Here is a 12,238-nt window from a genome sequence, read left to right on the forward strand (position 1 = left end):
CGGGAGTCTTCCCCACTCCAGGCCCTCGAAGGAAAACGCGCAAAGCTTTATGCGCGGCCCTTTCTTCGCAGTGCAAGAGCTCCAGCGTGTTGCAAAGAGCACGATTCGGGACGAGCTAGGAACACCTCAAAGCCCAACTCGGTTGCCAGGGCACGAGCTTTCCAGGGCCCCCACGCGCCGGCAGCGCACGGGGCCAGCATGTCTGTTTCATAAATCTTGCTCTGAGAAGAACGCGACTCTTCTGTTTGTAATTAAGCTTTTGCCGCCAAGCTCAGCGCGCCCGTTGGGGCCCTCCCGCAACCAACAGTCCCCGGGAGACGCATCCGATGCTGGGATTGGGCGGAGGGCGATGAGGTCAGGCAAGGGGCGTGGTCTTGGGCGGGAGGCTTGGGGGCAGTTCAGCGTCTCCTCAGTTGGGCGGGAAGGGAGGCTGCGGCGAGGGTGGGCGCGCGTCCCCGTCTTTCTCCAGCCTTTACGAGCGTCTTCTTCTTGCCCCTGCGTTTTGTTGAGAGGTTTTCTTCCTCACGCTTCGTGTTCAGCTGCAGGGGCCCTGAAGAAAGGAGGGTTTTTTCCGAAGGCGGGCGGGGGCGGTGTGAGGGTATTGGGAGCTCTGCCCGACTCCCTTGTCGAAAGGAAGGGGCTTCAGAAACAGCCCCTTCCAGAATCGAAAAGAGTCCAGTAGCACCTTTAAGACTAACCAACTTTACTGTAGCATAAGCTTTCGAGAATCACAGCTCTCTTCGTCAGATACATCTTCCAGCCCCTTCCAGAAAGGATAGAAAAGTAGGCTTTAAAATGCTTGTAGCAGCAGGCAGGATAAAACAGGACTTCTTGCGAAGAGCTGCTGGAAAGCTCTATAGGTTTCATCTAAGACGCCATTAGAACTTGGTTCCCCCCCTCTGGGCATGTTTTGGTGTTTGTTCTTTTGGAGTTCTGACTTTTGGAGACCCTCTGAATAAATGCTGTACAGAAGCATCCTACCATAGCCTTGCTCAGGGCTTGCAGCTTCCTTTTTTGACTCACTCCATCTCATTTTCAGTCTTACTCTTTCCCTAGCGCTTTCTGCTTTTTCTAGCGTCACTGCTTTTTCCAGTCAGTCTTCTCATAATGTGACCAAAGTAAGATACCCACAGTTGCCTCGTTTTAGCTTCTAGGGAGAATTAAGGCTTGATTTGCTCTAGAACCCGTATCTTTGTGTGGGGAGGGTGTAGCTAACCCTAGTATCTGTAAAACTTCTGCATCACATTTCAAATGAATCAATTTTCCTGCCATCTTTTGGCATTGTCCAGTTTTAACGTCTTTATACGGTGGATCCTCTAAAGGGGTGTGTGAACCCAATGCGTATGAAAGGGCCTTTTTAAATTTAAATTTTATTTATTACATTTCTAACTTGCCCATCCTGCAAGCGGGCTCAGGGCGAGGTACAGCAGTCATAAAAATATAATACAAATATTAAAACAATTCATAAAACAACAGTTCATCATAAAATCAGCAACAGATACTAATTATTCCAAGATGGGGTCAATTCCAGATTCCTGCCCATCAACATACAGGAGGAGGGAAGCAGACAGATAATGTACTGCAACCCATACGTGGGTCAGCAAACGAATGGGCACTACATAGTCCCGTGCTGTACCCATATGCTGGGCAGCCGGCTGGTGGACACTGTATAGCCCCACACTTAGTGGAAGGCTGGTGGGAGGCTCAGTGAGGATCTCATGCTGGCCTCAACCATACGCCTAGTGGAACATCTCCATCTTTCAGGCCTGCTGAAATAATAAGATCCTGACGGGCCCGGGTGTCCTCAGACAGAGAGTTCTACCAGGTTGGGGCCAGGACCGAAAAGGCCCTGGCCCTGGTTGAGGCCAACTGAGCCTCCCTGGGGCCAGGGACCACCAGCAGATGTTTTCCAGCTGATAAGAGCGTTCTCCAGGGCACATACGGGGTGGGGGTCCCTTAGGTATGCTGGTCCCAGTCCATTTAGGGCTTTATAGGTCAGTATGTCATGCCAGATGCCTCTTTGTAAAGGCTGTCACAGGGGTCTTTCTGCTCCTTCCCTGAGCATTTTGCTTCCTTCTGATTTTCCTGTCTTGTAGCAGTATTAATGTGATGCCAAATGCTAACAATTTGAGTTTATTTACAGTGTGTTTATTTATTATAGTCTGCGTTTCTTACTGAGGCCCAGGGTGGATTACATAGTGCAAGTGAGTACAATGTAATCCACAGCCCAGACATTCACTGAGCAAAATACAATCTGATCAACAGTTGGGACATTCAGTGCATGGATTCAATAGGGCACAGTAGTAGAAAGTTTGAAAACAAGCATAAAGCCAGACAGAAATGAAATCTCTCTGAAACAAATTGTAAGAAAGTTTGAAAACAAGCATAAAGCTAGAAAGATGAAATCTTTCTGAAACAAATTGTAAATAATTAACATCTGTAGCAATGTGGAAATGACCCAGTAGGATCATATCTATACCTGCAGACAGTATCCAGTAATATAGTCTGTAGTCCCTATTCCTAGTCCAACACACTTTATGCCACATGCAATGCTTTTTTCTTTTTCTATATTACCTTTTGATTCAGATTGTCCCAGCACCCCAATTCATCTACCAGAGCTATAGAATTCTCCAAATTTCCCTCACTCAAGAACACTTTATTGAGGCAATCTTTTTCTTTCCCTACTGTCTCCTATCTTTCCTAGCATTGTTGTCTCTTCCAGTGAGCCTTGTCTTATGGGACAAAAGTAGAATAGCCACAGTTTCATCATTTTGCTGGCAGCCAATATCCTTTCCCACCCAATTAGTATTAACATCAGTTCAAAACTCTACTCAATCATACCCACGACTATAACAACTTTTTTTCCTTTTATCAATTTTCAATATTAAATTAAGGCCGCTCTGATTTGTAGGGTGATGTATAATAATTGTAAAAAAAATATTAGAATTTCATCTATTTTGGACGTAAATGCCATTTTGATGTTTAATAGAGTTAATAGAATTAGAAGAAATCTTTTCCCCAACTTCCAATTTTAAGTGGCGTAAATATTTTGGATTGTTATGCGAATGTTTTTGTTTTAAAAATAGCAGATTTCTTTGTATGGTAGAAATTTCAAGGCCCCCAATTTTTTCCTCTTTAGTGTCAATTGTTTGCAAAATTTAGAGCTACCATATTTCTTATGTTTGTATTCTAGCTTGTGGATTATGGCTAATATTTGTTTTGAGTTGATCTTTTTTTTGTAGAACGATGCTGAGGAGATGAATTTATCCCTTACTATGGTCTTTATAGCATCTCCTATAATATCTTGGTTAAACTCACCAGCTACGTTCTGCTTAAAATAGTCAGTTACCTCTGATTCAACTTTTCGATATTTGAGTGGTCTAATAAAAGATTTTTATTGAGCATCTGAGTCACAGTCGGTTTTTTCTTCCAAGATCAATTTGTTTTTTACTCAGGCACGATAAGACCATCTCCTACTTCCAGTGTTGGAGGATGCCATCTGATGTAATAGGTTTGGGGAAGTTAACAAATAGTTTGTTCTAGTATGGGTGTTATATGGGGAGAACGCCAGATGTCATGTAATGAGAATTTTTCTAGTCGTTTTTTAACGACTAGAAAACGAAGAGCCTGAATTAGTTTTCTTAGAAGATTTGTTAGGCGATGGTTTATCAAGATTTGGATCTAAAATATAATTAAGGTCACCTCCAACCAACAATTCTCCTTCAGTGAAGGAGGAAAAAGTAACTAAGGTCTCCTGAAGAAATTGTAGCTGCCTGTCATTAGGAGCATAAATAGATGCTAAGATCACTTTGGTTGACTTCAGATCACTTTGGTTGACTTCAGATAATGAAGCACCCTCTGGGATCTGATTTGGTGGCAAGGTGTTGGAATCTAATATTTTTGGAGAGTAGAATAGCTACTCCTCTGGCCTTAGGAGATTCAGGGGCCTAGAAGTGAAACTGAAACAATTTTGAGTCCTGCAAAAATAAAATATCTGGGTATTGTTTGGTTATAGCAGATGAGACACGACAAAGCTTAGTAGGATTATTTAGGCCTCTGCAGTTTAATAAGTTTAGCAGTATCCACCATTAGAAAAATAAAGATTTGCCAGGAGGTATTGAAACCCAGCAGTGGTGTAGGTATTGAAGAGGATTGTTACAGCCCTAGCCTTAGGTACCCAATTAGCATATCAAAAATGATATTCTGTAAACCAAGGTACGATAGAACTGAAATTGCTCAAAGCCTCCCTATAGAACCACAGAATCACAGAGTTGGAAGGGGCCATATAGACCTTCTAGTCCAACCCCCTGCCCAGTGCAGGATGAGCCTAAAGCATCCCTGACAAATATTCATCCAGCCTCTTCTTGAAAACTACCAGTGAAGGGGAGCTCACCACCTCCCTAGGCAGCTGATTCCACCTTTGAACTACTCTGACTGTGAAAAAGTTTTTCCTAATATCCAGCTGGTACCTTTCTGCTGTAATTTAAGCCCGTTGCTTTGGGTCCTGTCCTCTGATGCCAACTGGAACAGCTCCTTGCCTTCCTCCAAATGACAGCCTTTCAAATATTTAGAGAGTAATCATGTCCCCCTTCAATCTCCTCCAAACTAAACATTCCCAAGGCCCTCAGCCTTTCCTCATAGGGCTTAGTCTCCAGACCCATGATCATTCTTGTTGCTCTCATCTGCACCCTCTCAATTTTGTCCACATCCTTTTTGAAGTGAGGCCTCCAGAACTGCACACAGTATTACAAGTGCGGACTGACCAGGGCAGTATAGAGAGGGATTATGACCTCCTGCACTGGCCCTTTTGATACAGCTCAAGACCGAGTTGGCCGTTTTTGCCACCACATCACACTAACTGCTCATTATTTAGTTTATAGACCATTCTTACCCCAAGATCTCTTTCGCATACACTACTACTCAGAAGTGTATCCCCCATCCTTTATTTGTGCTTCACATTTTTGTGGCCCAGATGTAATACTGTGCACTTACCTATGTTGACTTGCATCCTGTTCACAACCGCCCACTTCTCCAGAGTAATCAGGTCTTGTTGAATTTTAACTCTATCTTCTTGGGTGTTTGCCACTTCTCCCAATTTGGTATCATTAGCAAATTTAATGAGTAGCCCGTTTACCCCTTCCTCCAGATCATTGATAAAAATATTGAAAAGTACCGAGCCCTGTGGCACCCCACTGGACACCTCCCTCCAATCTGATGAAATGCCATTGACCACCACTCTTTGGGTGCGGTCCTCTAACCAGTTTCCTATCCACCAAACTATCCTATAGTCCAGTCCACAGTCTTCCCGTTTGCCCATTAGAATGTCATGGGGAACCTTATCAAAAGCTTTGCTGAAATCCAGATAAATCACGTCGACAGAGTTCCCATGATCCAGTAAGCTTGTCACTCGATCAAAGAAGGAAACCAGGTTGTTCTGACAAGATCTGTTGGGGACAAAACCATGTTGACTTAGGTTATGACATGGCAAAAAATGCAAAGTAGACAGTGTAGCAACCCAGTGACTTTGGCGCTTTTAAACCGTGGGATGTTATACGTCAAAACACAACTTAGAACCCCCCAAGCCCTCCCACCCTGAATCCACCCACACCTCTCCCTTTCAGTCAGCTGCAACCCCCCCCCCCCCAAACCTCTGCAAATAAAAAACCCAAGAAAGGAAAATTTTCCCTAAACCTCTGCATTGCTGTTGATTCTCAGATCTCATCACTGTTGATTCTCAGATGTTGGTCCAAGGAGGGGGAAACTATTGTCTGCTCCCCACCCAAGATGCCCTAGACCTGGAGGGGTGCCTAGGTTAAAGGGAAAAAAGTGAGACACGTTTTCATTTAGCAGCCTGCCCATTTCCCCACCTGACAGCTGCCATTATTTTGATAGCTAAGCGGATTTAAACAGGTAGGTATTATACAGCAATATTGTTATAGGTAAATGTTAAGGCCCACTTATGAGGGTCCAAGTAGTTCACACAGATTGCTTAATTGGAATCTTGCTTATCTTGAGACGTTTTGATGACCTGTCGATGAGGACTTGGCCTCTTTGTCGTTGGAATCCAGGTCTAAGAGGCACAAGAGTGCCTTGCCAGAGTTTGAGAGGACTTAGTCATATTAGTCTGTAGTAGCAAAATTGAAGAGTCCAGTAGCACCTTTAAGACCAACCAACTTTACTGTAGCATAAACTTTCAAGAATCACAGTTCTCTTCGTCAGATGTGAGAGTTTAGATCAGACACTTGGAAGGTCTTTCTGTTGTGATGGACTACTAGATTAGAAGCTTAATTTCACTTGTACCTGATGTTGGCATCAGAGAATTTAGCTGTGATTTCCTCGAGTTCTCATCTTTTCTGCAGTGCTTCTGGAGGGAGGTGTCAGGTCTTGCCAGGTATTTCCTGCAAACAAACAACAAAGCCGGGAATATCACAATGTATATCTCTATTCTGTTAAAGTGCATTTAAGTGCAAATAGCAAAAGTGTTATATACAGTGTACAAAAAGCAATAAATATATCAATCACAATCCAATCCGTCAATGTCCATATATATATTCCACAATGGGAGATCCCAGGAAGGGGAGGTGGAGTTCCAGTTGGTACACTACACACTGCAGCAAGAAATTCATAACACATGGCAGAGATGCGGGAGGTGTATCTGACAGGAGGTCTGAGAAGACTTTAATCTCACTTCCCTTGAATTGAAACGAGCCATTGCCGTGGGCTTCATTTAATATTTTTTGTTTGGTGTGGTGGTAAAGAAATTGGGCAACCACCTCTGCAGAAGTTAGGTGTGTTGGGGGAGGGGGGCAAGTCTGTAGGCTTTAGTAACGAGTGGAGCCACCCCCTCTTCTAGGTCCAAAATCTTTGCAAGCCATGATGCAAAAAATGCACAGAGGTCAGTTTTCCCCTCCACATTCTCAGCCAGTCCTCTAAATTTTAGGTTATTCTGGCATTGGTTAGACTCCTATTCGATTATTCTCTCTTGCATATTTTTCTCTGTGTTTTGGAGGTCTCTAATTTCTTCCTAGAGACTAATGCTCAGCTCCGTGGCTGATTCAGCAGTTTGAGCCACAGATTTGATGGAGTTTTTAAGCTCCTTAAGTTGAAGAGGTGGGCTCAAGAAGGCTGGATAATTTTTGAGAGAGGGAATGCTTGAGATGGAGCAAGTCTTTTTTTTAAAATGGCTACCTCTTTGTTGCAGGTGTTGCCTGGCCACCATTTTGTCCATGTTCAGTAACTCGGGGCCCAAATGCTTTGCTGGCTCCCCAGACGGAAAAAAAAAAGACTTCACTGCGGGCAGTTCCGACCCTGCAGGCTTGCCCCAGGCGCCAGACGGCTTCCCTATAACTTTTGACGAAGGTTCGCTGGTTTTGTTTGCTTTAAAGAAGCCATGGGGGAGATCTGAGACGGGAGCGATTCCCATGCAGCACTCCCCCCCCCATGTTCTCTTTAATTCCTCTCCCTTCTCCTTTGAGCTCCATTCTCCCTTCTACTTCCAGGCTCTGTCCACCCCCCCAGACCCTCCCTCAAAAGAATAAGAGGCCAAAGGGCAGGAACCATTCTGGCTTCCCTCTCGCCTGCCAATCCGAAAGGCTCTGCCAGAGCAGCTCCTTGGATCGAAGTGTGGCTGAGAAGGGGCTAGAATAGGACTTTTACAAACAGCTGGGACCACTTCATGTTTGGGGTTTGTTGACTTCGCTGCTTGGCAAACACTAGATAAATACCAGAGTACAAATGTGTCTGGGCTGTCCCAGAGACAAATGGATTCCATGTGAGCTGAGTAATGCAGTAGGCGGGAAAAAGGGATTGTGGGGAGCACTGGCCAAGCAAGTGCTTTGGAATCCTTCTTCCTTCTCTGAACAAATGTGGCACAAAGACATATAATAAAATCCTGGCCCTGTCATGGCTGGCATTGCCAAGCAGGAGATTGTGGGATCGTCTGGAACCTGCAGCAGCCATCTGCCTCCTCCTTAGGCATGAAAGGTGGGGACTTCCTGGCCTCCAGAAGTCAATGAAGCATGGTCACAGTAAGTGGGGGGGGGGGCTACAGTCCCTCATACTGTTCCTGACGTCTCTCCTATTGGAATTAGAGTTTCCTGCAGCTCTATTCCCTGAGATGTGTGGGAGTCTCTGGAAAACTGGAGTCACTTTTCTCAAAAAAAACAGAGAAGGAGGCAGATGGCTGCTGCAGGCTCCAGGGTGTGTGTGTGTTCTGTTCCCATCAGCACTCGGGGCTCAGCTGGCCAGAAGCAATTCCTTGACTTCAGAACTTGATACAGCACATTATTAGTACATGTTATTCACTGCCACAAATTGTGATGATGTGTATTACCTTAGAGGCAAACAGGAAACTGACTAGTTATGGAGGCCTTTCCACCAGATAGTTCATGCTAGTTCCAAGTTTCCTCATTTGTAAGCTTAGGAAAGCTGTGTGTTTGTGTGTGAGGGCTGAAGAGACAGGACGCCATCTGAACAGGGTGTGCCAGAAGAGGTGGTCCTGGTAACAGAACCACACCAGGCAGAGGAAGAGTTCTCTTTGTAGGGCAGTGTCCAGGAGACCGGAAAGATTAACCCAGGTGGGAGAAAAAGAAGTAATCATGTTATGGAAAAAAAGTGCTGTGAGAACACCACATTGTGCCTCACACAGTGGATGCAATCTTTTTTACTGTTTTCTCTTGTCCATGGGGAAATGGGTGCTTGCTCTACACGCTAATAATACCTCTGGCGTGTGGTGGTAAGCAAGAGATATCAGTTACATAAGAATGGTTTTTTATTTATAAATCAAAATTCCAAACATCATTCCTTTATTAGATATGTTTATACAGCTAACAGTAAATGGTGTCAGAAAAAACATTTAAACAGTCAAAGTTGAATACTTCTAGTACTTGGCTGTAAAGGTAAAGGTAGTCCCATGTGCAAGCACCGAGGCATTACTGACCCGTGGGAAGACGTCGCATAACGACATTTTCTTGGCAGACTTTTGTTATGAGGTGGTTTGCCATTGCCTTCCCCAGTCATCTACACTTTACTCCCAGGAAACTGGGTACTCATTTTACCAACCGTGGAAGGATCGAAGGCTGAGAGAACCTTGAAATACAATGACCATGATACATACATCAAAATAAATACTATATTGGACTTCCGGGATGAAGCAGTGAATTTACGGCAGCTGAGTTTTATGAGCTCTCTGCCGTGACCTTCCTGGTTCCTTGGGACTCGAGAATTTGGGCCACCAAGTCTCCCCCCCCCCCTGGAGAGGGGAAGCAGGCTGGAACAAAGTGAAAGAGTTCAAGGGGTCTGACAACCCCTAGGAAGCTCCGACAAAGCAAGGACCAACGAAGGAGCCAATATGGCTACGAAGCTGACAAAACCGAAAGTCCAACAATCCAAAATGAACTACAGCGAATAAAGCAGATTCCTAACAAGACAGATAAAAACAACTCGAAGACAGCTCAAGAGATTCTACAACTCTTTCCATCAAGTAAGGAGATTGTTTTATGGTTTTATGAGGGCTAACCAGCCTGATTGCGAGGTGGCTGCCGGGGCAAAGCTGGGAGGAGGGAGAGACGGAGAGAGATTGTAAAGAGACTCTCTCAGCAGATGGCTGGAAAGCAATAAATCTTTGAACATAGTTAACAAAACAAAGCTTTTTACCACTTTGATGAGTTTGGACATAATACCTATAATGTAATTTGAAATGGCTTCCTGGGAAGAAGAAGTATTTTCTAAATTGCAAGACATTTCTAAATTAATGACTGAACTATTAATTAAAGCAGACAGGACATTTGGTGTAGAAATGGATAAAAGTAAGACAAAAAATGACAATACAGAAGAAATCTCTAAAGAGACAGATCTAACTGAAAGAAAAATAGAGCAAAATGAGAAAAAATATAATCTACAAAATGGACGATTGTACCAGTACATCTTCTTGAAGCTACAAGGCAGTAGCAAGAAAGGGGCGGAGCCACGAAGCAAACCTGCAAAGAGAAAACCTAGCATTCTACTACTAAAAGGGGGAAAAAAGAGTGCAGCGGATTTTAAAGCAGAAAAATAAACAGAGAAGTGACAACATTTTTATCGACTGTCGTCAGAATTGGCTGGAAGATAAGGAAATCCACCTTGGGTGGTGCAGATGGAATAAGGACTGGATGTACCATTTTACAGGAAGAAAGAAGAAAAAACAAGGATAAGACTCAGATTAGGAAGGAGAAACACGGATTATGACCTAGATTTCCTCTATATGTTTAATGATATGCAATACAGATTTAATGAATGTTTTAGAAGCTCTATATTATAATAGATTTTGAATATCTACTGTCAAAGGGATAGTGATAATGTGATAACTGGGCCCTTGGAGCTTTTTAACTATTCTTAAATTATAGCCCTTCTCTCCAGAATATACATGAGTGGTTAAGCTAAACGACTATCTGCTTTTCTCAACCTCACGATTATGAGAACCCAAGTAAATAAGTGCAGATGATTAAGACAAAACAGATGAAGGAGCTACTCTTTCTAAAATGTAAAACTGTGCTTTACCTATATAGTTATGTGGCCATTCCAGCCTCATCAATATGAAAACACAAGTAAATAAGTTTGGCTGGAAAAAAATAAGAGGAAAGAGATATTTCCTATAGAATATAAAATTGTCTTTAAACCAAATATTGATTAGCCTCCCCACCCTTATTACTATGAAAACCCAAGTACACAAGTTTGGAAGGCTTGGCCAGAACAGATGTAAGAAAGAGGGAAAATTAGCACAAAAATGCTCCTTTTATATATTGATGTATACCATTGTTTTGCTGATATATTTTGTTCTACTTCCATCTCCTACTCCTGGAATGACTAAGGGATTAATATCTCTGGCTAAAATGCAAAAGATGGGATATCTATAATATACACAAAAGAAAAGATTATTAGAAATGACATAAGGAATAGAGTAAGTGGATTTAAAAGCATAGAAATTAAATAATGACTATAGAAAATAAAAGGGAAACTTGAAGGTATATGGGGCATTAATTACTTATTTAGTGGCTTTTTGTATTTGGATTGATGGATATGGGTCTTGTATATGGATCTGCTAAATGTTTGTGTCTTGTAACCCTTCCCTGTCTACTAAAAACCCAATAAAACCTGATATAAAAATAAATAAATACTACATCAAAATACTTATTATAGTATCTAAAAATAAACTGACCAGAAGCGTTTAAGCCCAAACCGGCTTTCCTCAGTGGTCATTAAAATGCTATGTACAATTACACACATCCAGGAATTAATTATTCCAATAATAATTACAATTCAATTAAAATGAATTAAACACCAGGTGTTGCTGTTAAAATAGCTACAAAAAAAAAATAATACCAGGGATAGGTATTATTTTACACCAGGGCCGTTTCCAGACGGCTTACCTGGCTCCGGAACGTTGCGCCATCTTGCGGGGAAAACACGAAATACCGCGTTTTCTCACGCGAGTTTTGCGCGACGTCGTGCGAAATATTTCGCGTTTCCCCCGCAAGACGGCGCAACGTTCCGGAGCCAGGTAAGCTGTCTGGAAACGGCCCAGGTAGTTTGCAATTTGAATATTTTACTTAAATTTCTTTGCATTAATTTTGAGAGAGAGTTATTTTAATTGACATACAGTTATTTTCAGAATAACATTTCAGAAGGCACTGTCAGATGTGTCAGATGTGTAGTGAAATAACCATAAGGGTTTTTCCATGGTATTATGTGTAAATTTTAACAACTACACATTATGCAAGTTAATAATAGTGTTAAATTTGGGATGTTAAATTTTGACAAGTGTCAATAATGCATATATAATAATTCTGGTTTTATTTATCTTTTGTAGCTATTCCCCTCCACAGGGCGCCGCCCCCCAAACCAACAGGAATTTCCCCGGCCAGTTTTCGCAACCCTAGCTCTCAGTCTTCTTTGCCAAAGAAATAAACAGGCATCTTATAGGGGTCTCTGTATTTTCCTTACCCGTTGGAACATTGTGTGATTACTCCCCCCTCTACTTCCTGCCTTTCATGGCCCATTTGTAGAAATAAAATCTTGCTCATCTTTAAGGTGCCGCAAGAATCTTGTTTATTTCTGCTTCACTCTAGAAGTATTTGCTGAAGAAGTATGTCTGAATGAAGAAAGAAGTGACTTGTAGAGCAGAGAGGGGGGAGAAGAGGCAGGCACGTATGTGTGGGGGAGGTGGGGGAGCTGCAGACACTGTGAAGGGGGGGCATCCGCA

The sequence above is a fragment of the Eublepharis macularius genome, chromosome 19 (assembly GCF_028583425.1).
Source record: "Eublepharis macularius isolate TG4126 chromosome 19, MPM_Emac_v1.0, whole genome shotgun sequence".
In the NCBI taxonomy this organism is placed as follows: Eukaryota; Metazoa; Chordata; class Lepidosauria; order Squamata; family Eublepharidae; genus Eublepharis; species Eublepharis macularius.